The sequence below is a fragment of the Bos indicus genome, chromosome 8 (genome assembly GCF_029378745.1).
Source record: "Bos indicus isolate NIAB-ARS_2022 breed Sahiwal x Tharparkar chromosome 8, NIAB-ARS_B.indTharparkar_mat_pri_1.0, whole genome shotgun sequence".
Lineage (NCBI taxonomy): Eukaryota > Metazoa > Chordata > Mammalia > Artiodactyla > Bovidae > Bos > Bos indicus.
The window spans coordinates 16,086,844-16,112,583 of NC_091767.1; the positions used below are offsets into that span (position 1 = coordinate 16,086,844).

At 40.1% G+C, this 25,740-nt stretch overlaps 1 protein-coding gene across 1 annotated transcript in view; it reads left to right on the forward strand.

The window, feature by feature from the left end:
* LINGO2 (leucine rich repeat and Ig domain containing 2) overlaps positions 1-25,740 on the forward strand; it is a 1,233,386-nt gene that overhangs the window by 1,172,929 nt on the left and 34,717 nt on the right. The window lies entirely within an intron of this gene.

Here is a 25,740-nt window from a genome sequence, read left to right on the forward strand (position 1 = left end):
CATGCCCTAAATGACTCCTGAAAACTTAGGTTGCAAATAGGCTTAGTTTTATCAGGTAGATATGTCTCCTGGTAACTGATTATTTTGAAGCTAAGATCAATTTAGTTCAGTGAACTTTTATGGATCATATACTATTTGTATATCCTTGTGCTGGAAATTGTGAAGACAAGAGAAATGAACCAGACAAAAATCCCTACCCTTAAGAAATGAATCGACATTTGTCTATTCACAAATATGCTGTATTTAAGTAATACCCTTTAACTCTGTCTGGCATTTTAAAGTATATAAAACAACACAAAGGTTTCAAGAACCCATCATAGGAAGTGATTTAAAGAGGATTAGGTTAGTGCTTCATTTTTAAAAACAATACACTGTATCAAAAAGCTAGGTTAATAAAAAGCAAGTGATTCCAGTATTCTAAGAGGGATATCATACAAGTTGTATTTCTCAAACTGAAGGTTAATGCAGTCATTTTCCTTTAAAAGAAAACATTACATTTTGGTTAAATTACCCATGTAATGGGCTCAAATTCTCCCTTTATTCAGGTGGGCAATTTAAAAAAAAGTTTGAAATCAGCAACATTTGCATTTCCTCACTGTTTGATATGTTGTAGTTTTGTTGTTTAGTCACAAAGTCATGCCCTACTCTTTGCAACCCCATGGACTGTGGCCCACCAGGCTCCTCTGTCCATGGGATTCTCCCAGCAAGAATTCTGGAGTGGGTTGCCATTTCCTTCTCCAGGGAATCTTCCTGACCCAGGGATAAAACCCATGTTTCCCGCATTGGCAGGCAGATCCGTATTACTGAGTTACCAAGGAAGTCCAGTGTTTGATATAGTGAGATTCAAAGAATCTTGGTTCCAACCAAGATTACTAGTTTTCATGTCCTTCTACCTCCCCATCACATGTGCTGGCTTTGTTTACCCTGATAAGGAGACTAGGTAGCCACATAGACAGATGCTTACATTATGCAAAGTGATCAAAATAGAAAGCAAAATTATATGACACATCAAGATTTCAATTATTTTAGAAATACCTAAGAATGTAAACACAGACTGAATGCAAACATGGACAAATGCGAGCAGTTCTAATGCAAAGATGAGAAGGATTTTTTTCCTCTTTGAAAAATTCCCCTTAATATAGTGTTTTTTTAATGGAGTATAATTGCTTTACAGTGTTGTGTTAGTGGGTTTTAACAGAAGAAAAATAAATGAATTGGCACAGTTAGAAAGTCCATTTCCGCTTTCTCAGTTGTGCTTTCTAGATTAGAACTGTTTGCTAATGGATGACTTTTATAGACATGAGTATGCCATTCTCTTAAATGTGATAGAAATATGAATCCAAATGGTTACTAAAGATTAGGGGGAAATATGGAGTTTCTATCTAGTTAATCTAAACACACATATACAACTTATTTTTCATATGTTGAAATAAATTGAATTATGAAAGAAAAAGAAAAGGAATGAAGGGAGGATAGGGAAGAGAGAATTTACATGTACTGAGCTCTGTGAGTTCAAGTTGGATAAAAAACAATATTGGTACATCCAGCTGCCTATACCACACGCTCCCAAGAATGATTTATCTGTGTTCATGGGTTGCCCATGTTGGTGGTGCTCACACTGTAATATTCAATCTGATGGATGGGCCAGCTGTGCCCCAGCTCAGCTCTGCATCCTGCAAAGCAACGAGCACCCGCTCCCAAAGTGTATGAAAATTTTACTAGGGAAAGTAAACAAGCTTTTATAAGTGCGATTGTTGTTGGCTGAGGGTCTAACTTTCATCTGTAACCTCTGTGATTATGGAGCAGCAATTTTTTGTCACTCATTTGTGTAACTTTCAATTTATCAATCAATATTTTTGTAAACTTCTTATCACTTGGGTCAGTCTTCTCAGAACATTTACAGAAGTCATAGAGATTCTTTTTTTAACCTCTTTTTTATCTAAATAAATTGGAAGCCTCTTATAGACAGTGATTCAATTGCTCCCTGTTTTGTCCGTAAGATGAACTAGTAAGGTATAGGATCCATTTATCCATTCTTGTTCTGCCTGTCTCAAACTTCCTCTTCTTGGCTAGATCGTGTCTCTACTTTAAATAATTCCTTTCCAAATGATCCTACCACTTTCCCTGTACATAGTGCCTCCAAAAGAGTTGCAAATAAGAAGAATGTTTGACATAGAGCAACAGTCCTAATTTTTAACCCTGTGTCTGCCACTAAGTAGCAATGTGCATGACACTGGTGGCGTGGATGGTGAAGGGTCCTGGGATTTTGCAAACTTTCTGGGCCTCAGTTTTGTTATTTGTGAATGGAGGGGGGCAAACCAGTTGAGCTCCAAAACTCTTATTGCTCTGCTATTCTGTCATTTTTTTAAAAAGTAGTTGGAGTACAGTTGCTTTACAATGTGGTGTTAGTCTCGGGTGTACAGCAAAGTCAGTTATGCATATGCGTATGACCACGTTTCTTTAGATTCTTTCCCATATAGGCCACTATTGAATACTGAGTAGAATTCCCAGTGGTATACAATAGGCCCTTATTAATGATCTGTTTTGTATATAGTAGCGTGTACATGTCAATCCCAGTCTCCCAGTATTATCCCTTCTCCCCTTCCCTCCAGTAACCACAAGTTTGTTTTATCTATATTTTCTATTTCTATTTTGTAGACAAGTTCATTTGTACCCTTTTACAGATTCCACCTAAAAGTAATATCATACAATATTTGCTTTTCTCTGTCTCACCTCATTTAGTATTCTGTCATTTGTGATCATCTCTAAGAGATCTTCTGACCTAGACGTTCTACGAATCTCTAGCTCTCTTAGATTAGTAACTGTTCACAACTGCTCTGTGTGGTCCTGGGAGTTATGTGGAGGTGCTCCTATGGCCTTGGGAAGATGGGGAGGGGAATCTAGCAGTCTGTTTCAGACAGCTCACTTTGATATATTTCAGAGGCGGGCCTTCCTGAATAAGATTTCAACTGACAAAGGGTTCTATGTTTTTTTATTTTTATTTTTTTATTGAAAACCTTACATAGTAGATTAAGAAACTTTCTATAAAATTGTGTAAACATACATTGACGGTTACAGTCTAGAATTAAAGACTGAATTGCTGCATAACGATCAATCTAAAATATCTTAGGAAAGTCATTTAGTACTGTCTTGCAGGGGACATCAGCTTCAGTCACTGTCCAATTGAGAATTAAGCTGACACATCAGGAGAAAATGATTAGGCAGGTGGGAATATGTTTTATATGAATTTTAGGTACTACATAGTACAGTGACTTCTACTTGAGAGTCTGAGTAAAGTTCCTTCCAGGCTGCAGTGAAGAATAATTATGAGGACAGGTAGCAGTTGTTTTATATCTGCTTTCTCGGCAAATAAAAACACTTGTCAACTTTAATGATAGTTTCCCTACTTTGGGGGCTTCCCTGTGGCTCAGCTGGTGAAGAATCCATCTGCAATGCGAGAGACCTGGGTTTGATCCCTGGGTTGGGAAGATCCCCTGGAGAAGGGAAAGGCTACCCACTCCAGTATTCTGGCCTGGAGAATTCCATGGACTATGTAGTCCGTGGGGTTGCAAAGAGTCCGACACGAATGAGTGACTTTCACACTCATACTCACGACTTACAGAATTCTACTAATTCTACTAATGTCAGAACTATTGCTTTATGGCACTTAAAGCACTAGGCTTTCAGGTGGTACTCAATAGACGCTTGACTGATTGAATAGGGTGTCAAGAATGCAGAAGCTGTATTCTAGCAAATCCAGTTAGCCATATGATAAACAAAGAACCATCCAAAAGTCCCATGTCTCAAGAAAAGATTTTCCACAATATTGTTATTAAGGCATTTGCTTGAACCCCACTGACTCAGATTTGTTAAATTTATAATGAAGGAGCCAAAAGGAAGCTAACACCAAATCTTCATTCTCTTTCTTCTTCTTTTAGGCCTATTAATACCACTGTTTGGCTCCATAATATGTACAGACTGTTGACTGAAGGCTGCTCAATAAAACTAACGATTCTTTATAACGCCATTTGAGATAAAAACCTATTACAAGTTAGAAAGGAAACTTACATGTTACTTTTGGAATAATGCCATTCTGCCCTACCTCTCAGGCCATAATACCCCTCCAGAGCACTTCTTCAGTGAACGGTGGTGTTCAGGCTCTCCTTGGTTCATGCCTGGTCTTTTCACTGAGCTTATCCTGTTAAGTATCTAAAATCAATATCACATCATTGTTATATATCTAAGAAAGAAGTTCTGGAAAACAATCCTCTCAAAAGCTCATTTCAAGCAGCGTAACAATTATTTGATATCACCTATAAAGGATCTGCTGGAGAAGGAAATGGAAACCCATTCCAGTCTTCTTGCCTGGAGAATCCCATGGACAGAAGAGCCTGGTGGGCTACGGTCTATGGGGTCCCAGAGAGTCGGATACGACTGAAGTGACTTGGTACACATGCACGCCCATAGAGGATCTCCTATTGAGAGGAGAATTTTATCATTTAAAATCCATTCTGCCCACTCTTTGTGTACATTTTCCTTTAGAGCTGTGTTAAATAACATGTGTCTGACCGTTCTCAAATCCTAGGAATCAGTATCTTTTCTCATGCTCTAACATTCCTTAGGACAGTCCTTCTTTTATTAGACTTAAAGATATCCATTATCACGTCCACTGACTTCTCAAGATTTCAGACAAAGACTCCTAGCAGGGCATCCCAGCAGCCTGTATGGAAGTCTCTTCCAGGGAGACACCAGAGGAAACTAATCACTCACCCATAAATCTATTGCTTCCAGGGCAGAAAACCCAATGAGTTTCTTCCTTTTCAGGTCTCTCACACCCCCACATACGTACATGCACACACTCTCACAATTAGACACTGCAGTTAAGCTGAAGGGGCCTGTGAACTCAGATTGTCAGTTACCTAAGGGGTTCTACCTACACACAAAGCATAATTGCTTTCTCTCTTCCATCATCCTCTCATCCAGGCATTCTTCCATGCTAGTTTATGAGGTTTATGACTTCTGGTTAATGGCCTTCCTAATCCATTTTAGATTCTCTGTCTTGGTATTTTGTTCGCTTAATTTCCAGCCACATGCACTAATTTGGAACCTGAGGTCCCAGACACAATGTCTTTCTTTCTCTCAGTATATTTGAGTTTGGTCTCCATAGACCTTTTGACTCTTGATTCTGCACTCTAAGTGTGCTTGGATGCTCTACTCTACCAACATTTAACTAGCACAAAAAATAAAATAAGAGGAAATTCTGGGCTGCCCCTAATCTGAACCCTCTAGTAGAATCAAATGCATGTAGGGCATGTAAGGAATACATTTCTATCCACTATGGTCTCTTGAGCTGACTGTATTTATCTAGAGTGATGTAGTGGCTTAAAGTAATAATTTACTCTTCTCTCTCATGCATTGGTAGTTCTAGCCTCAGCTGGGCAGTACTCGCTTGAGTCCTTGTATACTTGCAGTCAGATTCTGGCTGAAGTGGAGTTGTCTGAAGACGTCCTTACTGGTGCTCAGGCTGCACTGGCTGGACCAGTGGAGACCTGATTGGTCATCTCTGCATGAAACTTCTCCACAAGGCTAGCTTGGGCTTCTCCACAGCATAGTGGTCTAAGAGCAGCTGGGCTTCTTACATGGCAGCTGGCCTCCCCAAAGTGAGCATTCCAAAGGCCTCAGGTGGAAGTAGAAAAGCTTCATATGACCTAGACTCAGAAGTCACATGGCACCACTTGCTCTACATTGTGTTGGTCAGAGTAGTTATGAACCAGCCCAGATTCAAGCAGGAAGAGGAGCAGACCTTCCCTTTCTAGGGAAGTGGGTACAGGGACAAAAGGTAGTGATGGCTATCATCGTGGAGACAGGCTACCACAGTGGGTATCAAGTAAAGTGTATCATAGAAAACTAACACATTATAATTTTTTAAATAGCAACTAAATCATAGACTGATGTCCACTTCAGAAAAAAAAATTTTTAAAGCTTGTGTGAGCTCATTTTCTTAAATCCACTTAGAATAAACACCTTTAAAACCTAACCTTTGGAAGGAGTATCAGCTGCTCCACTGAACACTGTTTAAGGATGAATGACTTGCTTAGTGACTGGAAAATGGCTGCATTAAAGGAGCATCCAACTTATTTTAGATTTTGAAGAGAGAACAAGATACTGGCTGGTCAGTAGCTTTCAGACAGGGCAAGCACATATATTTTAGCAAATATATCTTCATTGTGGTTAAACGCAGTTTCAGCCTGATACATAGTGCAAACCCATAAAAATGCATTGCCTCACACATAATAAGTGCACAATAAAAATTAGGTCTAGGTATTCAGCTAAGTAATAGTGAATCATAGTCTGAGCAAAGACAGTACTTAGTGATCCATTAGTAAAACAACTTTGTGTTCTAGGCAGGGGTCTGAGGCTCTGCAGGGGCTTCCCTGATAGCTCAGTAGTAAAGAATCCATCTACAATGCAGGAGACACAGAAGACGTGGGTTGGGATGATCCCCTGGAAGAAGAAATGGCAAGCCACTCTGGAATTCTTGCTTGGAAAAATCCATGAACAGAGGAGCCTGGTAGGTTATAGTCCATAGGGTCACAAACAGTCTGACAGACTGAGTGACTGAGCAGGAGCATGACCTGAGGCTCCACAAGGGAAAGGGAACTGCGCAAGGTCACACAGCTTGTAGGAACAGAGCCAGATTGGAGCTCACCTGGATGCAAATTCTCTCTTACTACAGAGACTGCTGCTGCTGCTGCTAAGTCGCTTCAGTTGTGTCCGACTCTGTGCGACCCCACAGACGGCAGCCCACCAGGCTCCCCCGTCCCTGGGATTCTCCAGGCAAGAACACTGGAGTGGGTTGCCATTTCCTTCTCCAACACATGAAAGTGAAAAGTGAAAGTGAAGTCGCTCAGTCATGTCCGACTCTCAGTGACCCCATGGACGGCAGCCTACCAGGCTCCTCCATCCATGGGATTTTCCAGGCAAGAATACTGGAGTGGGGTGCCATTGCCTTCTCCACTACAGAGACTATCGATTCTCAAAGTGCTTAATGACCTGGGAACTTGACTTTAAAATGAATACCCTTATATTTCAGCTGGAGTTTTGCCGAATTCTGCAGAGAACAGCATGCCCTTCCATTAATGAACAAATGCTCATCTAAAAGACTTTCACATCTGCCAGGCTTCCCCTATGGGGCAGTGGTAAAGAATCTGCCTGCCAATGCAGGAGACATGTGTTCAATCCCTGGGTCAGGAAGATTCCCCTGGAGAAAGAAATGGTTATCCACTCCAGTATTCTTGCCTGGGAGACTCCATGGACAGGGAAGGCTGATGGACTAGAGTCTATGGGGTCACAAAGAGTCTCTGAGCACAGCACACAGGTGGGTGCAAATGTGGATAATTAGGCTTGACCTTGAGTAGCCTCTGTAGTTCACCCAGTTATAGATGTTGCAGCAAGTTGTCCTGGACTAGGATAAAATTTAGTATAAAACCAGCAGGAACCACTATGTTTTGGAAGTAACTGATGGTTTTGCAAGGAATCTGGCCAGTTGTGTGTATGTGGATATTAAATTCCACTTTGGGAAATTAAAAGTTCAATTGCACATATCCCTATACAAGAGGATTTTTGAAAGCTGTGTCCACTAGAGCTGAAAGTAATAGATATGTATGTGTGTGTTATGAAAGTATAAATCACTCTTTTTTTTAAATAAAATAAGCATTTTTAAGCTCTTTATATTCTTTTAGCCCTAAGCTAGGTACTAAGGGTAAGTGATATGAAATAAAATTACCTCACCTTAAGAAATTTATAATTAGGTATAGTGGTGAAGACTAGTACATATAAATATTTAGATATTAAGAAACAATTAATTATTAACCTACGTTTAAAGAAATAGGAATTAAATAAGGAAAAAGAGCTCCCACTTAGAATTTGTTGTTGACAGAAAAGATTTCACTGGAGTGCAGCTTGATATGGATTTTTAATGATAAATAGTACAATTTGAGCAGGAAGAAATCAGAGTTAATATTAACATATTATTCGTGAGGAACCAAGGATAATACTCAAATGATCCACAATCCAGGCTCAAAATGCTAGCTACCAAAAAAGCAAACTATTTCCTAACCTAGGATACTTTTAAATTGTCCCAAGAAAAGAGGAATAAATCATCAAATAAAATGTATGGCATTATACATAAAAATATATATTAATATAAATTAAACTATAATTCAAATGCTAATCCTACCTCCAGAAAACTGGGCAAATATTAGCATCATGCATAAATTTATCACATTAGTCATTAAATCCCTCACATTAACCATGGTTGAGCAGTTAATGCCTTTTATCCAGAGAATTATTGATTCTACAGCTGACTTCCTGCCTAATGACAACATACGCCAGCTAATATAAGGAGAAAATAGTTGCTGTAGTTCTCACATGGGGCCTTTTCAGTGACACTAAGATGGACCCACATATCAGATTCACATGCCTATTACAGGAAGTCTGTGAATTTGTTTTTGTGCCACCTCTTATTTAGACAAGATCCATTTTAGAAAGCGATGCTTCACACAGGGCTCTATTCCCTGGTAGCTCAGTTGGTAAAGAATCTGCCTGCAGTGCAGGAAACCCAGACTCGATCCCTGGATTGGGAAGGTCCCCTGGAGAAAGAAATGGCAACCCACTCCGATATTCTTGCCTGGGAAATCCCATGGACAGAGGAGCCTACCAGGCTACACTCCATGGGATCGCAAGGGTCAGACATGACTTAGCGACTAAACCACTACCAAATTGTCATTTATTACAAAAAATTAAAGAGAAAGCAAAGCAAAACATAACCCTACCACTAGAAATCTACCGCTTTAACCCACTGATTTCATCTTCCCTCATTGCCTTCACCTTCCCCTACTCACCCATATGTGTGTCCATAGCATTAATTCAAGTTTATTTATTCACTATACATTATATCATTAAACTCTTTCCTAGAGCTACATGAGCTTCTATAATGCCTAGTTTTCTAGTCATTGTAGTTTTCTAACTGAATTGATTGCTCCCTCCTCTATTCTTGTAAAGCATACTATTTTCACCTATATTTTATTTTTTTTATTTTAATTTTATTGGAGCATAGTTGATTTAAATGTTGCTAGTTTCAGAGGTACAGCAACATGATTCAGTTATACATATACATATATCCATTCATTTTTAGATTCTTCTCTCCTATCAGATAAGATAAAATATCACTCAGTCCTATCCAACTCTTTGCGACCCCATGGACTGTAGCCTCCAAGGCCCCTCTATCCATGGGATTTCCCAGGCAAGAATACTGGAGTGGGTTGCCGTTCCCTTCTCCAGGGGATCTTCCTGACCCAGGGATCAAACCCAGGTCTCCCTGCACTGCAGGCAGATTCTTTACTGTCTGAGCCACCAGGGAAGCCCCTTTCTCATATAGGTTATCACAGAACATGGAGTAGCGTTCCCTGTGCTATAACTCATCTGTTGCTATTGTTTAGTCACTAAGTCACATCCGACCCTTTGCAACCCGATGGACCGCAACATGCCAGGCGTCTCTGTCCTTCATTATCTCCCGGAGTTTGCTCAGCCTCACGTCCACTGAGTCAGTTATGCCATCCAACCATCTCATCCTCTATTGCCCCCTTACCATCTGCCCTCAACCTCTCCCAGCATCAGGGTCTTTTCCAATGAGTTGGCTCTTCATATTGGGTGGCCAAAGTGTTGGAGCTTCAGCTTTAGCATCCGTCCTTCCAACGAATATTCAGGGTTGATTTCCCTTAGGATTGACTGGTTGATCTCCTTATTGGTTATCTATCTTATATATAGTACTGTGTTTACATTCATCCCAAGGTCCTGATTTATCCCTCTGCCCGACATGTTTCCCCTTTGGTAACCATGCGTTTGTTTTGGATATCTGTCAGTCTGTTTCTGTTTGGTAAATAAGTTCATTTGTATCATTTTTTAAAACCTTAGATTGTGCATGAGTGATATCATATATTTGTCTTTCCCTGACTTACTTCACTTAGTATAATCACCTGTAGATCCATCCATGTTGCTGCAAACAGCATTACTTTGTTCTTTTTTATGGATGAGTAATATTCCATTGTATACACGTACCACATTTTTTATCCATCCATCTGCTGACGGGTATTTTGGTTACTACAAGGTCTGGTCTCACTTCTATTTTAACACTTACTGTAGTAGTTATTTTATAACTACTACCCTTTTTTTTTTTTTGCTTGCTTGCTGCTTTTCCCTATCGACTAGACTATTTCCACCAAGAGACAGTTTCTTTTGCCTTTGCTCTAGCAATGTGTACAGGGTTTGGCACCTAGATTCAATAAATAATTGTTAAGTAAACGGCCTTGAGCAAACTCCAGGAGATAGCGAAGGACAGGGAAGCCTGGTGTGATGTAGTCCATGGGGTCGCAGATAGTCTGGCATAACTGAGCAACTGAACAACAAAGTAAATGAATGAAAGTGCATATATGACTTTGAGCCTGTGTATCATAATTTATATAACCCCTGCTACTGTGGCTGGGATGCTTTCTTATTTTTTCAAATATATATCACCCCCTTTGGGATTCATTGGGATTCAAATTTTAGGAAAAAAAATAAGGATTTGAGATAGTGTATAAAGATGAGAGCATTGTCAGTAATAGATTAGGGCAAAAGACTGGAAGAATGTTTGTCAATCAAAATTCATCAAACTGATGGGGAGTTACTTGGCGCCACAGCCAACCACACCTTTGCAAGTAACTTGAAAGAAGCAAAAAAGTTATAGAAATGAATCTGAATATCCAGGGTGGGGATTTCCCATAATCAAGGTATGAGTTTAGCTGGAGAAAGCAGTGGAAATGAGTGTATAGTTTTCTTTTTTTTATTTTTTTTTATTTTTTAACTTTACAATATTGTATTGGTTTTGCCATATATCGAAATGAATATAGCTGAAATCTTGTGAAAATCAAGAGACAGGTGAAAGAAGATGGGGAGCAAGAACACATTTTTGAAATGAAAGACAGCTCAGCTGACTCATGGCAGGCATCGCAACGCATAATATTCTAATATGATGGTCTATTTGCAACAGAATAATGCATATAGCTCCTGGGACTTCTGACACAAAGAAAACCATATTCCTCCATTTTTTTCTTCAGAAATGCATAGCCCTCCTGTGAGGTGGGAAAGACAGCTAGGCTGCGAAATATGAAGTTACATAATCATTGTGTTTGCATCACCAACATTTGAGTTGTGTTCATAAGTGTTCAAAGTTGCCCTTCATCTTGTCTTCTCCTTTCTGTCTGTATCTTTTTCACAGGCAGCCAACTCTAGTATTCCACAAATAAGAATGCTCCAAAACCTGGCATCTGCCTGGCTTAAGAGGACAGAACTAATTATGGTGGCCAGAGAAAAGGAGCCCAAATGAAAGCCTCCACTATCTTTGTTTTGATTTATCATCGAGCACAGATCTTGAGGGCTTATGGGGTAACCTTCGAGGTCACCTCGTCCATTTGCTTGTTCTGAGGTAGAAAGACCAAAACCGCAAGTGAATCATCCCAGAGAGGAAGAATTAGCATCTCTCTTAGCTCTGTAGAGAAAGCAATAGATACCATCAATGAGCAGAAATTCTTCCACTTGTTCATTTTGCTTCACCAAATTTCTTAGGCAATGTGGTGAGCTCCTTACTATAAGCACTTTGAAAAAGAAAAACAGAACTTAAAGTAAGAATCTGGACTCATAAAAATCTTTACCTGAAAACTGACTATCCGAAGGCCTGTTTTTCTATTTTTTTTCCAGAGCACAGAGTGCCTTATTTTTTGTCTCTACCCTCAAGTCCTTTCAAGGGGTTCTTGAAGGTCATCATCTTGTAGCGGTCATGATTTAATCTTTGTAGAGGCAGCTGGCACAGGCCAACTTTCAGTCAGCAGGGCCCCTTCATGGCCACATATTTGACCATGTTTGGGGGGCATTTCATGGTCATTGTGTCCCGCGGCGCTGGGAAGCCTCATTCCCAGGTCTAACAAAGATTCCATTGACAGGCCACTCAATGAGCTGTCACTACACCAGGCCTTGTAAGTAGCAAAACTCTCTGGACCAAAGCTGTCTTACTAGCCTCTTGGTCCAGGAAAATATTTCCTCTTGTTGCTTCTTCCCATATCTAGAGTTCAGTTCAGCTCAGTTCAGTCGCTCAGTCGTATCTGACTCTTTGCAACCGCATGGACCGCAGCACGCCAGGCCTCCCTGTATATCACCAACTCCCGGAGTTTACTCAAACTCATGTCCATTGAGTTGGTGATGCCATCCGACCATCTCATCCTCTGTCATCCCCTTCTCCTCCTGCCTTCAATCTTTCCCAGCATCAGGGTCTTTTCTAATGAGTCAGTTCTTTCATCAGGTGGCCAAAGTATTGGAGTTCCAGCTTCAACATCAGTCCTTCCAATGAACACCCAGGACTGATCTCCTTTAGGATGGACTGGTTGGATCTCCTTGCAGTCCAAGGGACTCTCAAGAGTCTTCTCCAACACCAGAGTTCAAAAGCATCAATTCTTCAGCACTCAGCTTTCTTTATAGTCTAGCTCTCACATCCATACATTATTACAATCATTGATCTCATATGGAACTGCATATCACCATTTTATCACAGGCTCAGTCACACATTTGGTAACAAAAGAAATAATCTTCTGAAACAAGCTATATAGAAAATAACATAGCTAGCAGTTATTAGTAATGTCATAAGCAAGAATTTAAGTCAAGAACTTTCATTGGGTATAGCTCGGTATACCCCAGGTCATCTGACTCAGTTAAATGATTATAGCCAAGTGTTAATCTCCTGGTTATACATCATGGAGCATCTGACCTTTATCCAAAGATTGGTTACTGAGATAAGCTTTAGAAACAATTTTAGTGTCCTTTTTAATAACTTAATTAAACCTTTCAGCAATATAATAAGGAACTATCTCAGAAGTGAGTTTTAGTAAGCACAGACCTTAATTAACAAAACTAGAACTTAATATTCAGTGAAACATAATTTTTTTCTTTTTCTTCTTCTTTTTTTTTTTTTTTGGAGAACTCATTGTGAGGGCATTAAAACTGTAGCCAGGGAAGGCTTTAACCCATCAAATAAAAAATGAGGTCTGTCAGGGAGCCAGGAAAAGCCAAGCAGCTGTCTTGGATTTCCCATAGCCCTGGCTCCTTGATTTTTAGCTGTTGTTTATCCATTTTTAATTTCCTGATTTAGGAGCAGACTATTGCCATGTTTTAAGGACTTCAGGATAACAAAGGTCTAACCATGAGGGGTTATTTTTTTGTAGAAACAAAATGAGCTTTGTCTACATGTACCATAATTTGAAATAATGTTTTATTTACTTTACCAAAGTAACAAAAAGATTTTAAAAACAAATATAAATCACTTAAAGACAAACTCATAATCTGTTATCAAAAGCTGCATTCTAAGAAAACTTTGTTCTCTAAACAGAGAGAAGACCAAATTCCAGTCTGGTACCAGCTTACTGTTAATAACAAAATTTGTTTATCTGCTTAATCTTAGAAAGTCTTTTCCATAAATATTGAAGAACTAGCAATATTCTTCTAAAGGCATGAGAGTAAAACCATAGAAGGACTGTTTAAAATCTGATTCTATTGCAATTGACAAAGAAACTTGGTCATAACACTTTAATATGATAACTAGAATTATAATTGACCATATTTTATCAGAGCATATCAGATCTATATGAATTTCACATAATTTTAGGACATCTATATTAGTAACATCAACCATACAGTATAACCTGAAAAGATTTTTCACCCCTTCAACACTACTTCTCATGTAATTCAACATGTCCAATGAACCCAGGTAGCTTAACAGCTCTCTGGGATGTTCCAGGGGCCCTCTGAAGCATCCCAAAGATAACTAGAAGTCAAGTTATTTAGGAAGTTTTGTTGATAAATACCAAAAGGGTTTATAACACTCAATCAGGTAGGAGCATATAAGTCATTGTGAGATAATAGTTATTTACTTAGTCAAAGTTAACAAAAGATTTCAAAGGTAAATATAGAACAGATCAATTAAGAGGTAAAGAAACTTAAATCTAATATTAAAGGCAGTTTAACATCTGAAGAAAATATGACCTCTTAACAGAGAGAAAGATTGAATTTAAGTTTTTACACCAACTTTCTTTAAACTCATTTAGGTAAACTTAATTTATTTTAAACTTTGTCCATCTTAACCAAAACTTTTTCTTCAGGGTCACTTTCCACAAACCTTCTAATAACTTTTTGTAACAGCCACCTGTAGGACAGACCTACTTTCTTTTCCCTTTATAAAATGTAATTTTATTTTTACACCTCTTTTTATTAAAAACAACATCCTACTTTCCTTACTAGATTAGCAAACAAACATTAATACTAGATACTTAATATTGAATATTTCCCAGTTCACATGAATCTGAAATTTATTTAGGTTAATTTTTCTTGTATTTGGAATTGTTTGATTTGTAAGCGGTTACTTTTTTAGGCCAATAAAATTAGAACTTATTTACAACTTTAACAATATTATCAGAAAAAACAAAAGGCATACGCAAACATACATACATAGAGACAGAGATCTTATAGTTTTCTTTTTGAGATTTAAAAATCTTTTTGACCCCTCTTTTTTTTCCTTTGCTTTAAGTTCTAATTTGCCCAAAGCTGAGGTCTCAGGCAAAGTGGGCTGTGTATTTCAAGGACATGTAAAGGGTTAACTTCAAGCCTTTCCCTAGGCAGGCCTTTTAACAAACTAGTTGTTTTTAATTGCATATGCAAAAAGAATTGGTTTTGCAGTTCCAAAAAGAAAAATTTCTCTCACTCTGTTCAATCAGCAATTACACACTCGCAGTCATTCAGAGGCTATCACAATGCCTCCCTTCTCCAGAGTCCCCAGGGCTCCTTAACTGTTGCTCCCTTCCCAGGAGCTCCAAGGAGGTTGTCAGTCACAATGCCTCCTTTCTCCTGAGTCCCCAGTTCTCCCTATATGATTCTCCCTTCCTGGGAGCTCCAAGGAGGTGATCAGTCTCTTCTACCCGTTGGGGTAGGACCTGACTAGAGACTAGCCCCGTGGCCTTACCTGATCCTGTGGCCATTCCTGGTGAGTTGTTCCGTCCCTCCAATGAGTCCAGTCGGGGCTTGGCCGTCTGGAAAGTCAGAACACTGGTCTGAAAGAGAACCCAGAATACCATCAGGTGGCATGACTCCTCGTCTCAGGGTTCCTTCTCTCCAGCCTGGCCAAGCCACCAGTCTGACGTCTCAGGGGACCGGCATGGTTGGAATCTCACTGGGGCCTCCAGAAATGTCGCAGAAACCAGTAATCAAGAAACCAAACACCACACTCAAAGAGTTGGAGAACTCAGGTTTATTACATTGGCGGGCCCAGAGGAGTTAACACTTCAAGCTCTGAGCCCCAGACAAAAGGGTTACAGAGTTTTTATAGACAGACTATAGTGGGTAACACTAGCTGCTAATAGGCTGGCTTAAACCAAGGGGTTTCATGAGCTTGGGAACAGCAGTCAAGACGGGAAGGGGGGGATGCCTGACCTTTACATGGACAGGCATGATTAAGTAGGTTTGCAGGAGCTGGGCAATTGCAAACAGCAGGACAAGGGCGAGTGAGATAAGCTCCAGTTACTAGTATTGTTAAGTCCCCACTTTCTAAGACAATATGACCTATGTGATCCAGACTTTGTAAGGAGCAAGCTGAGTTACATAGGCAGAACGAGCAGGAGGTTATGTAAAATTTTAACTTTTCCTCTTCATCATCAGTAAAAGTGGGAGAATGCATGTACTATTTTCTAAATGAACCTTATCAACAATTCATTTAAAAGACTGACTACTTAATACATGCTGGAGCAACAGGGGTAGATTTATGCAGAAATGGGTTGAAGCCTCTCAAGCTGGGATTCCTCTTCATTCTTTCTCTCCTCCTCTTTCATCCTAATGAGCTTTCCTAACTTTGGTAGCAATGTAAAAACAACACGAGAATATTGTCCATAATATCATAATAACGTTGTATGGTGTATGTGATGTATAAAAATATTGAATCACTATGTTGTACTCCTGAAACTAATAGAATTAAGTCAACTATATGTCAACAAAAGGAAAATGAAGCAATAGGAGGAAAAACAATAGGTTCAAAGTTGTAAAACTTGGGTTCAAATCCTGGCTTTACCACTTTCTTGAATGAATTTGGTTAAGTGATTTTACCTTTTTAGGTCTCTCTTTCTTCATCTGGCCTAGATGGAAAAAAGGTCAGTCTTGTTGGGGTGAGAACTAAATGAGATAGTATATATGAAAGAGTGCAGAACAGTGTTTAACTCACAGTTATCTGTGTCCTTTCATTCTGGTCATGGGACTTTGGTTCCAGCAACACATAATGATAGTATAATTGCCACGTGAATGATGTTGATGGCATTCTGGAGTGCCTCATACCTGCCCAAAGCATCCCATCCTCCAGTGCTTGCCAGAACCTTCCATTTATTGTGTAGTTTCTTCTGTAGTTTCTGTACACACACACACACACACACACACACACACACGTTCAGTAGGTTATTTAAAGTGCTTACTGAAAACACACCATATACTCTGAGGACAAAGCAATGGATAAGATAGAGTCTCTGCCTGAATGGAGCTTACATTCCACTGGGAAACTAGATGATCATAAATGAACAAATAATACATTTCCAGGGAGTGAGAGAGGCTCTGGACAACAACAAATAAGGGTGAGAGAAAAGGATAATGAATGGACCCTTGATAGGAATCCTGAACTTAGTCAAGGAGCAAGCCAGGCAAAGATCCAGGAAAGAGTTTTCCAGACAGAAGAAGAAAGAGATTACAAATGTCTTAAGGTGGGAAAGATCTGGCAACATTCAAAAATATCAATAAAGTTAGTGTAGCTATAGAAGAGGGAATAGAGGAAGAGTACAGAAAAAATGACAATATAAACCTTGTAAACCTGGTTTTAAAAAGAGTTTCGTGGTAATTTCCTGGTGGTCCAGTGGTTAAGACTCGAGCTTCCAATGCAGAATTTGTGGGTTCTATCCTGGACTAGGGAACTAAGATCCCACATGCTATGCAACATGGCCAAAATACTAAATGACAACCCATTCCAGTACTCTTGCCTGGAAAATCCCACAGATGGAGGAGCCTGGCAGGCTACAGTCCATGGTGTCACAAAGACTCAGACATGACTAGGGACTTCACTCACTCTCTACTGCTACTCTAAGCTCTTCATATGGGCTTCCCTGGTGGCTCAGCAGTAAAGAATCTGTCTGCAATGCCGAGACACAGGTTCAATCCCTGGGTTGGGAAGATACCCAGGAGAAGGAAATGGAAACCCACTCCAGTATTCTTGCCTGGGAAATCCCATGAATGGAGAAGCCTGGCTGGCTACAGTCCATGGGGTCGCAAGAGTTGGATACGACAGATGGTATGGCATGGCATCCTTTTAGATGCTAGAACATTCCAGTAACCCAATGCCGCACATTTTCCACCTTTTTACAATGCTCTCCATCCTCAAGCTCCTTTCACCGTGGACTTAAAAATTATCACATCACATACTGTCTTAAGAGATTGATTTTCAGCATATATGATTCTACCTACATCAGCTGGAGAATGGTTTTAGAGCCTCTGGGGAGATAGTACTCAAGGAAGTCTCCTTGCTGCCCCAGCTGTGATCAGCTTGCACCTCCCTCCCCTCCTTTCCCCTGCCTTCAGAGTCAGGCCTGTACTTCTTTCCTTGGTTTCTTGAGGCATAGATGACCCCAGCCTTCCTGCTCTTTGTAGGCCCCTAGTAAATATTGTTGAATGAATGAATGCAACCAGGAAGCTACCTCTTGTAAGCACTCTGGTTAAATTGTGCTCAAACAGCCAATGTATAGCCTGAGATTATGAAACTGACTCTCATAATGGCTGTGAATGGCTTACTTCCTCCTGCCTCTCCACTTGTCCATGAATCCTGGATGCTGACTGCAAGAGTACTCTTCCCCTTTGCCCCAGGCATGTGAGTGTGTATTAAGTCGCTTCAGTCGTATGGTACACTTTGCGATCCCTTGGATCGTAGCCTGCCAGGCCTCTCTGTCCATCACCTCCACACATTTTCTTCTGCCCTTTTGTTTTTGGGGGCTTCTCCAGGCAAGCATACACGAGTGGGTTGCCTTACCCTCTTCCAGGGGATCTTCCCAACCCAGGGGTCAGACCCGCATCTCTTATGTCTCCTACGTTGGTAGGTGTTTTCTTTACCACTAGTGCCACCAGGAAGCCCCAGGCAATCATTTCTAGATTTGGGGTGATTTTTTCCTTCCTTCCTTCCCCCCCCCCACCTTTTTTTTTTTTTTTTTTTTTTGGAGAATGTACTGAAGATTGTGTGAGAGGAAAGATATCACTAGGAGCTGTCAGAGCAGGCTGGCTTCTGTCTTGTCCCTCTGTCTGTTTCTTCTCTCCCTCCAGAATCCAGTTGCAACCCAGGGTTTGTACAGAGTAATGCTGCCAAACCAGGCATCTCAATGCCTCACCCAGCAAAATACTTTCCCCTAAATGCAATTCCTTTTCTGAGAGGAATTTCTGAGAATAGCATCATCTTTCCTCTGTTCTAAACTTCCCCAGTGGGAAGAAGGTTCTCAAGCTGGAGAGAGAATTGAAAATCTGTGATCCCAGTCAGTCAAAATGACAGAAGGACATGTTTAATTCCTCTCCTCGCAGCCTCTCACCATTGCAGTGGTCACCTCAGGACACTCTGTTTGCACTGGATCTCTTATCTACTTTTCTTCCCCTCTGTTTACTGGAATATGCAGGGGGGTGTTGGAAAACTATAGGGAGGTTTTGTATATATTTTGTATTACAGACAGTAAAGAATCTGCCTGCAGTGCAGGAGAACCAGGTTTGATCCCTGGGTCAGGAAGATCCTCTGGAGAAGGGAATGGCAACCCACTCCACTATTCCCTGCCTGGGAAATCCCATGGACAGAGGGGCCTGGCAGGCTACATTCATGGGGTCATACAGAGTCAGACATGACGGAGTGACTCATACTTTTGTATATATAGACTACTTTCTTTCACCAATAAAAATCATAAATTATAATAACAAAAAACACTAGTTGGGAAACACAAATATTTTACTATGTACCTTACTTACATTGTGCTAAATGTTTTCTCATGTTTTATGAATTAATACCAGTGACACTCCTGAGAGTTAAGTATTATTACCCTCAATTTACAGATGAGGAAACAGAAACTCAGAGAGTTGGTGTCATTAATGGATTAAAAGATTGCACAGTTAACTGTTCAGGGCAGGATTCAAGTCTAGGACTTCCAGAATCAAACTACAGTAGCTTGGCTATATATAAGAACAAGAGGGAAAAGCTGGGATTATTATAACTTTTCATGTCAAATGTATCCTGTGAATTGCATGCCTGACACCTTGCTATGGACTTGCTAAATTGTTTAGAGAGAAAAATAATTTATGCATCCATCCATCTAGCCTTCTTGAGGTATATATAACTAGTACACAAAAAACTTCACACGATTAATGTACACACAGTGTTAGGACATACATGTCCGCTTGTGTTACCATCACCACAACCCAGGTAACAAACATGTCCATCACCTCCATACATTTCCTTCTGTCCTTTTGTTCTTTGTTTTGTGGTAAGAACACTTACCCCCTGAGATCTACCCTCTGAACATATTTTTAAGTACACAGGAATATACTGTTGAGTGCAGGCACTATTGTGTACAGCAGAACCCTGCACAACTATAAATTTTGAATGATTATTTTGACTAACTAAAATGATCACATGTTCACATAAAAGCAGATTCAGAACCAAAAAGAAATGGGAGAAAAATAAACGCATGTTGTGTATACAGAACGCACAGAGCTGATGTGTTATGACACCCATCCTCAGAAATGAGAATCTACTGATAGATACACCTCCCTCCTCACTTGGAAAGAAGGATGTCGTAACAGTTGTGTTGTCTCATTTTCGTGTATTTATATCACTCCTACACTGTCAAGCTAAAATAATTCAGAGAGTCAAGAGGTACATACAATTAATTTCTTTTTTTAAACACAAGTGCTTAAAAAAGCCTCTCCTCCAAGACACCATTGTTTACAGCTTTTACCCTATCATTAAATATCCCATTCCTTTTTTTAAGGGAAGTAGATTTTTAAATTTTTTTGTTTTTCGCCATGCTGGGTCTTTGTTGCTGCATGTGGGCTTTCTCTAGTTGTGGCAAGTGGTGGCTACTCTTCAGTTGCGGTGCATGGGCTTCTCATTATGATGTCTTTGCTCGTTGCGGAGCTCAGGCTCTAGGGCTTATGGGCTTCAGTAGTTACAACTGTCAGACTCTGGAGCGTGGGCTCTGTAGTTCTGATGCATGGGCTTAAGTTGCTCTGTGGCAAATGGGATCTTCCCGGACCAGGGACCAAACCCATGTCCTTTGTATTAGCAGGCACACTCTTTACCACTGGGCCACCAAGAAAGTCCAAATCGCCCATTCCCTGCTCCTCCCCAATGTCTACTATGATAATTTCAACTTAAGCAGATCATTAAAGATCTCTAAGTCTTTCCTCATTTGTAAAATGGAAATACTATTAATACCACCACATATCACCACATACATGATGGTACTAAAATCTGGTAAGGATTTTAAAAATAGAGGATGCATATAAAGCAGTAGTTCTCAGTTAATGCCATTTTCCTCACCCTACTCAGCTTTTAGAATGTAAACTTTTAGAGCAAGAGTTAACTATGGTGTCTAATTCAGAGCTAGAAGCACAGAAAGTGGATTAACTATGATGTAGATTTTGTCAGTGCCCTGTAGTGGATTTCTGTCTCCTTAGCCCAGAAGAGAACAATGCTCTTTCTTTTTTTAAACTGAGGCATAACTGATGTGCAATGTGTTATGTTTCAGGTGTACAACACAGTGATTCACCATTTTTAAAGATTATATCCCATTGATCGTTATTATAAACGATCAGCTATACTCCCCACATTGTACATATATCCTTGTAGCTTACGTAGAGAACAGCCCATTGGTGGGGAAAGCAGAGGGGGACCTAATACAGGTAGGGGGATTGAGAGAGAAAAATTTCTACATATGAAATAAGCAATGCTCTTTATATACTCCTCCCAGACCTTAAGCCAGAGCCCAAGTGCAGGCCTATGAACTGTTAGTTTCTACCACCAGGTGGCATGAAAGTGAAATTGTGTGTTTTCCTTGTACTTAGAGCTTTGAAGGAAGTTTTGAAGTAGGAACATTTGTACTTAACAAGACAATTGTTCCAAAGACTCGATTCCATTTCCTGACACCATTTCCCCTGGTAGATTTCAGCAGATGTGTTGCAGCTCATTGCTCTCCTATTAAAGCCTGGTTGGCTCTCACATTCGAGATGCGCTGGGAAGGTCCACACGCAGCCTTCCACTGCTAATAAGATGAAGGCAATAGCTGTTCAAGGCTCATAAACCTGTGACCTTCATAAATCAATTTCAGAGCAATATTGTGCTTAAATGAACACAGTCCCCACAACCAAGAAAAATTTTAAAACAACTCGAACTAGCATTACTCAATATTATGAAGGGGACAGGAAATCCCCTAGCAATAAATTTTAAAATCCCTTTTTAGGTTCTTCCCAATCCACTGTGCTTCTCAAACCAGTGAGAACTTAAAGTTCATGTTTTTTCTTCCCCTCATTCTCCTCTTTCCTGCCTGCTTTTCTCTTTCCTCCATTGTACAGCCCAAGAACTGTCCAAGACTACATCTTTCAGGGGAACAGAAGGGTCGGCCCTAATGTAGACCTTACCAGGCACCACGAGTGGTTAGCCCAGAAAACACTCTGGGAAAACTCAAAAATTAATCACTTACAGTTCATTAAAATTGGATTAAAGCCTTTTGTCAGATATATAGTTGCAAAAATTATCCAGTCTGTGGCTTATCTTTTTTTTAAATTATTCCTTTCAAAGAGTAGTCATGTTTAATCTTGGGCGAAAAAGAAATGGCTATAGCCATCAAAGGTAAACCATAGCAGAATATGAAAAAACTTAATCACTTGTATCTTGGCATATCGTACCCAAACTTAAGAAATACAACAAATAGGGCTGCAAAGTGCAGAAGAAATAATGAGATCCAGTTGCAGAAAACACTGAATTAGAAATCTAAAGTTTTATTCCAATTAATTGTACGAACTCTAAAGGGTAACTTTACTTCTGATTACTTACTACTTGCTTCCTTGTATTGATATGAAAACCAGGACTCTTCTTAGTAAGATGGAAAGACTGGGATAAGGGCACATGGGTCAGTGGGTGAGCCGGAGTTTCAGAAAGGCAAAAAACATGTCTCTATGTGCTTTTGTGTCTCTAGTACCTACTTGACAGGGCCTGGCGCCTATAAACACTCAGTGGCTTTTGGATGGATGCAAGATTTGTACCTATGCTTCTGAATCCAGAGTCAATGCCTAACCCACTTGATATCTCACTTCCTCATTGCACCTCTGTTCTGTTAAAGTCCCACCCCCTTTCAAATGATTGACAGGCACTTCTAGTCTATGCACTCACTAATGGTACAGAATACCAGTCCTAATCCATGTTATTACTTTTATGATGGTAATATCTCTATTTTTTTTTTGGCTGCACCGAGCAGTATGTGGGATCTTAAGTTTCCCAAGCTGGGATCCAACCCATGCCCCTGTATTGGGAGTATGGAGTCTTAACTACTGGGCCATCAGGGAAGCTGCAATATCTCTAATATTAACTAATATTCTTTTGAGTTAACATTTAGATCTACGGGACTTTGAGTTGCATGTATTTTTCATAACCAGATGGCACAATTTGTTCCCACTGCTGTAACATTATTTCCCCATTTTCTCTGTGACAAAATGATGCATCCTGACACTAATTAATTGTTAACATCATGATTTAGGAAGATATTTGGAGGTCTGCTTAGACATATTTAATTAGAAATTACCACTTTAAGTATTATGTGTTTTTATGCACCCAGTGCATTATGGGATGGAGTCAGGGCAATACAGAACAAAGCAGGAAGGACACAGGTGTGTTGTGTGCTGTATCCACAATTGATGGAGGACATGTATGTAGCACTTTACAGATTGCAAAACATGCTTATTTTAACTCCTCTGAATGATCATGAAGGGTAGGCATTATTGTTAGCCAGTTTACAGATAGGAAGCTGAGGCTGTAAGCATCATGTAAGCATCTTGTTCAAGATCACAAAGCTGGGTCTGAGATGCCCAGCTTTGCTTGCAGGAAAAATTCTGAGCCAGGATAGTGGGACAACTGAGGGTATCATCTTTGGCTAGATTGCTTAGTATTAATATCCCAGTTTTGCTACTTACTAGCTTTGTGAGCTAAGTAAGACAAGTCACTTAACCTTTTTGTGCATTAGTTTGCCATGCGTAAAATGGGAAGAAAATAGAACCTACCACATTGGGTTTCAGGGGAGTTAGGCTAATGGACATAGTTTTCTCAGAATAGAACCAGCTTATTAGGACATACTTAATAGGGGTGTGTGTGTGTGTTTTCACTAGAGAACTGTTTCCCACATTTCTGGAAATCCCTCACACATTAGCTCCTGAAATACATTTCCTTTCTTAAAAAAAAAAAAAACCTGATTCTTGGCAGCAGCCTGATTATAAACTATGTGTAGTATGTTTATGAGGAGACTGTGCATCAGGGCACCCATTTGGGAACAGGGCACCAACATGTAGAAAATGAACAGAAACAAAACCCTGACCTCTGATGCAATCTTCATTAAGGCGCTTCTCAAATAAAATTCCTGTGCTTCAGGAGCTGATGGCCACAGTGACCCCACAGCCCACAGAACATAACAGCAAGTGCTAATTTAAAATTTCATGCAGGAAGGAAAAGTTACAGTTTTCACAGAGTCTGTAGATCAAACACAAGATGAGAACTAAGTGTCTGCCCAGTGAATCAAGCGTGGAAGCAGGCAGCATGGCTTTTGCGTTCTTTCCTAGTCAATTTTATTGATTAAACCTCAAATTCTCTAACGTGGTGTTGCATGGATGTCTAAAAGCAGCCTTTGAACAAAGTGAGGCGACTCAATCTGAACAGTCAGGAAGTAAAGATACTGTTCAAAAATACTGTGGTGTTTGCTTTAGAGCCAGTAAAAACCAAGAGACCAAAGTGACTCTCGAAAGGTTTAGGGTCACATGTGCTAAATTCTGCCACTTGAGGTAGAGGTGCCATGTTTGACTTGCTGGCCCTTCACTAAGCTAGATGGACAGGAAACTGCTTTTTGGACAGACAGGAGCAGCATCCCAAGGCCCTCCTGGGTGGGTTAGGACACCTCCTACGCTGCCTGGTTGGGTGCATTCCCTTTTTGGCCTCATCATTTATAATTCTCATTATCTTCATTCAAATTAGGCCATGCTACAAAACTACCCTCATTCTGCCTCTGGGAGACTATATGAGGTTGCAGAAATCACATAAACTTCAGGGTCAGAAAAAAACAAATCTGTTTGAGTCCATGTTTTACTTTTTATTACCTGTGTGGTAAAGGGCAAGTCACTTACCCTCTCTCTGCTTCAGTATCTGTAGCTGTAAATGGAGATAAAAATAGTAATTTCAACATCATCAGGAGGATTAAATGAGACAATAGATGGGAAAGTGTTCAGCACATATCAGCTAGTTAAATGTCAGTTCAGGGAGAGAGAAACAAAAGGCAGAAGTATTAACTTGCTTTTAGAGAGAGAAAACTTCCAGAAACATAGAGATGCGTGTCTGACTTGTTAATAAAATTTTAACCTGACTGAGATCAATGAAATGTTCCGTGTTGACTGCAAATGCATACTCATCATCAGCAATCCCAAGGAAAATCTATCAGGATTATTTCCTTCCCTTAAAGAGCAATATAAATATTGATCCACTTTCCTAATTGGCCTGCGCCTTGCCTTCATACATCACACTTCTGTTCTGCACACAGGGCACAAATCTTCCAATTACCTTTAGTTCATGATTCATTATGTCACATTAGAAGCTAAACATGAACGCAGGGTCCTCATCAAGAAAGAGTACCACTTGAGGAGCACTTCCTCTGTTGCTTTTTATTCTCTAAAGATACCTGAGCCGCCTCATAGTTGATGTGTGCAAGAATATCTTCACCCTCCCCAGGTAGGCCAACCTGTTAGATCAAAATCGAAGCAACTGCGTGGTGGGGTCAAGAGATGGCTAGCCCTCCTACTCAGGACCGGAAAGGAACAGCACACCAGCTCATTAAGAAGGAATTGTTAGGCTTGATGACACAAGGAGGGCTGGAAAAATGCCAAAGCAAACATCTGGTGTTTCATAAAGATGGCAAAAGGCATGCTAATCATCTTGTTAATGGTGGTTAAAACACTGAAGATCTTCCCTTTACGGGCAAAGGCAATGCATCCTGTCTTTTGGACACAGAAGCAAAAATAATGAGAATAGAATACAATACTGGATGCCCAGAATCCTGAATGATTATCCAGTAATAGCTATCTCTCTAGAAATCTGAGTGCCTCAGACTTAACCAGCAAAATAGATGGTTCACTAAGGAATTTTCTGGCTAGTTTATTGGCAAGAAAGTGAATGAATCAATGGCCTAGAAAGGTACTGGGTGTCCTGCAAGTTTGAGGACATTATAGCCAGAGGTGTGCCTTTCTCTACCTCTGTTTGGGACTGGGTTTATTACTATACATTGTTTTGTTTCTTCTGACAGA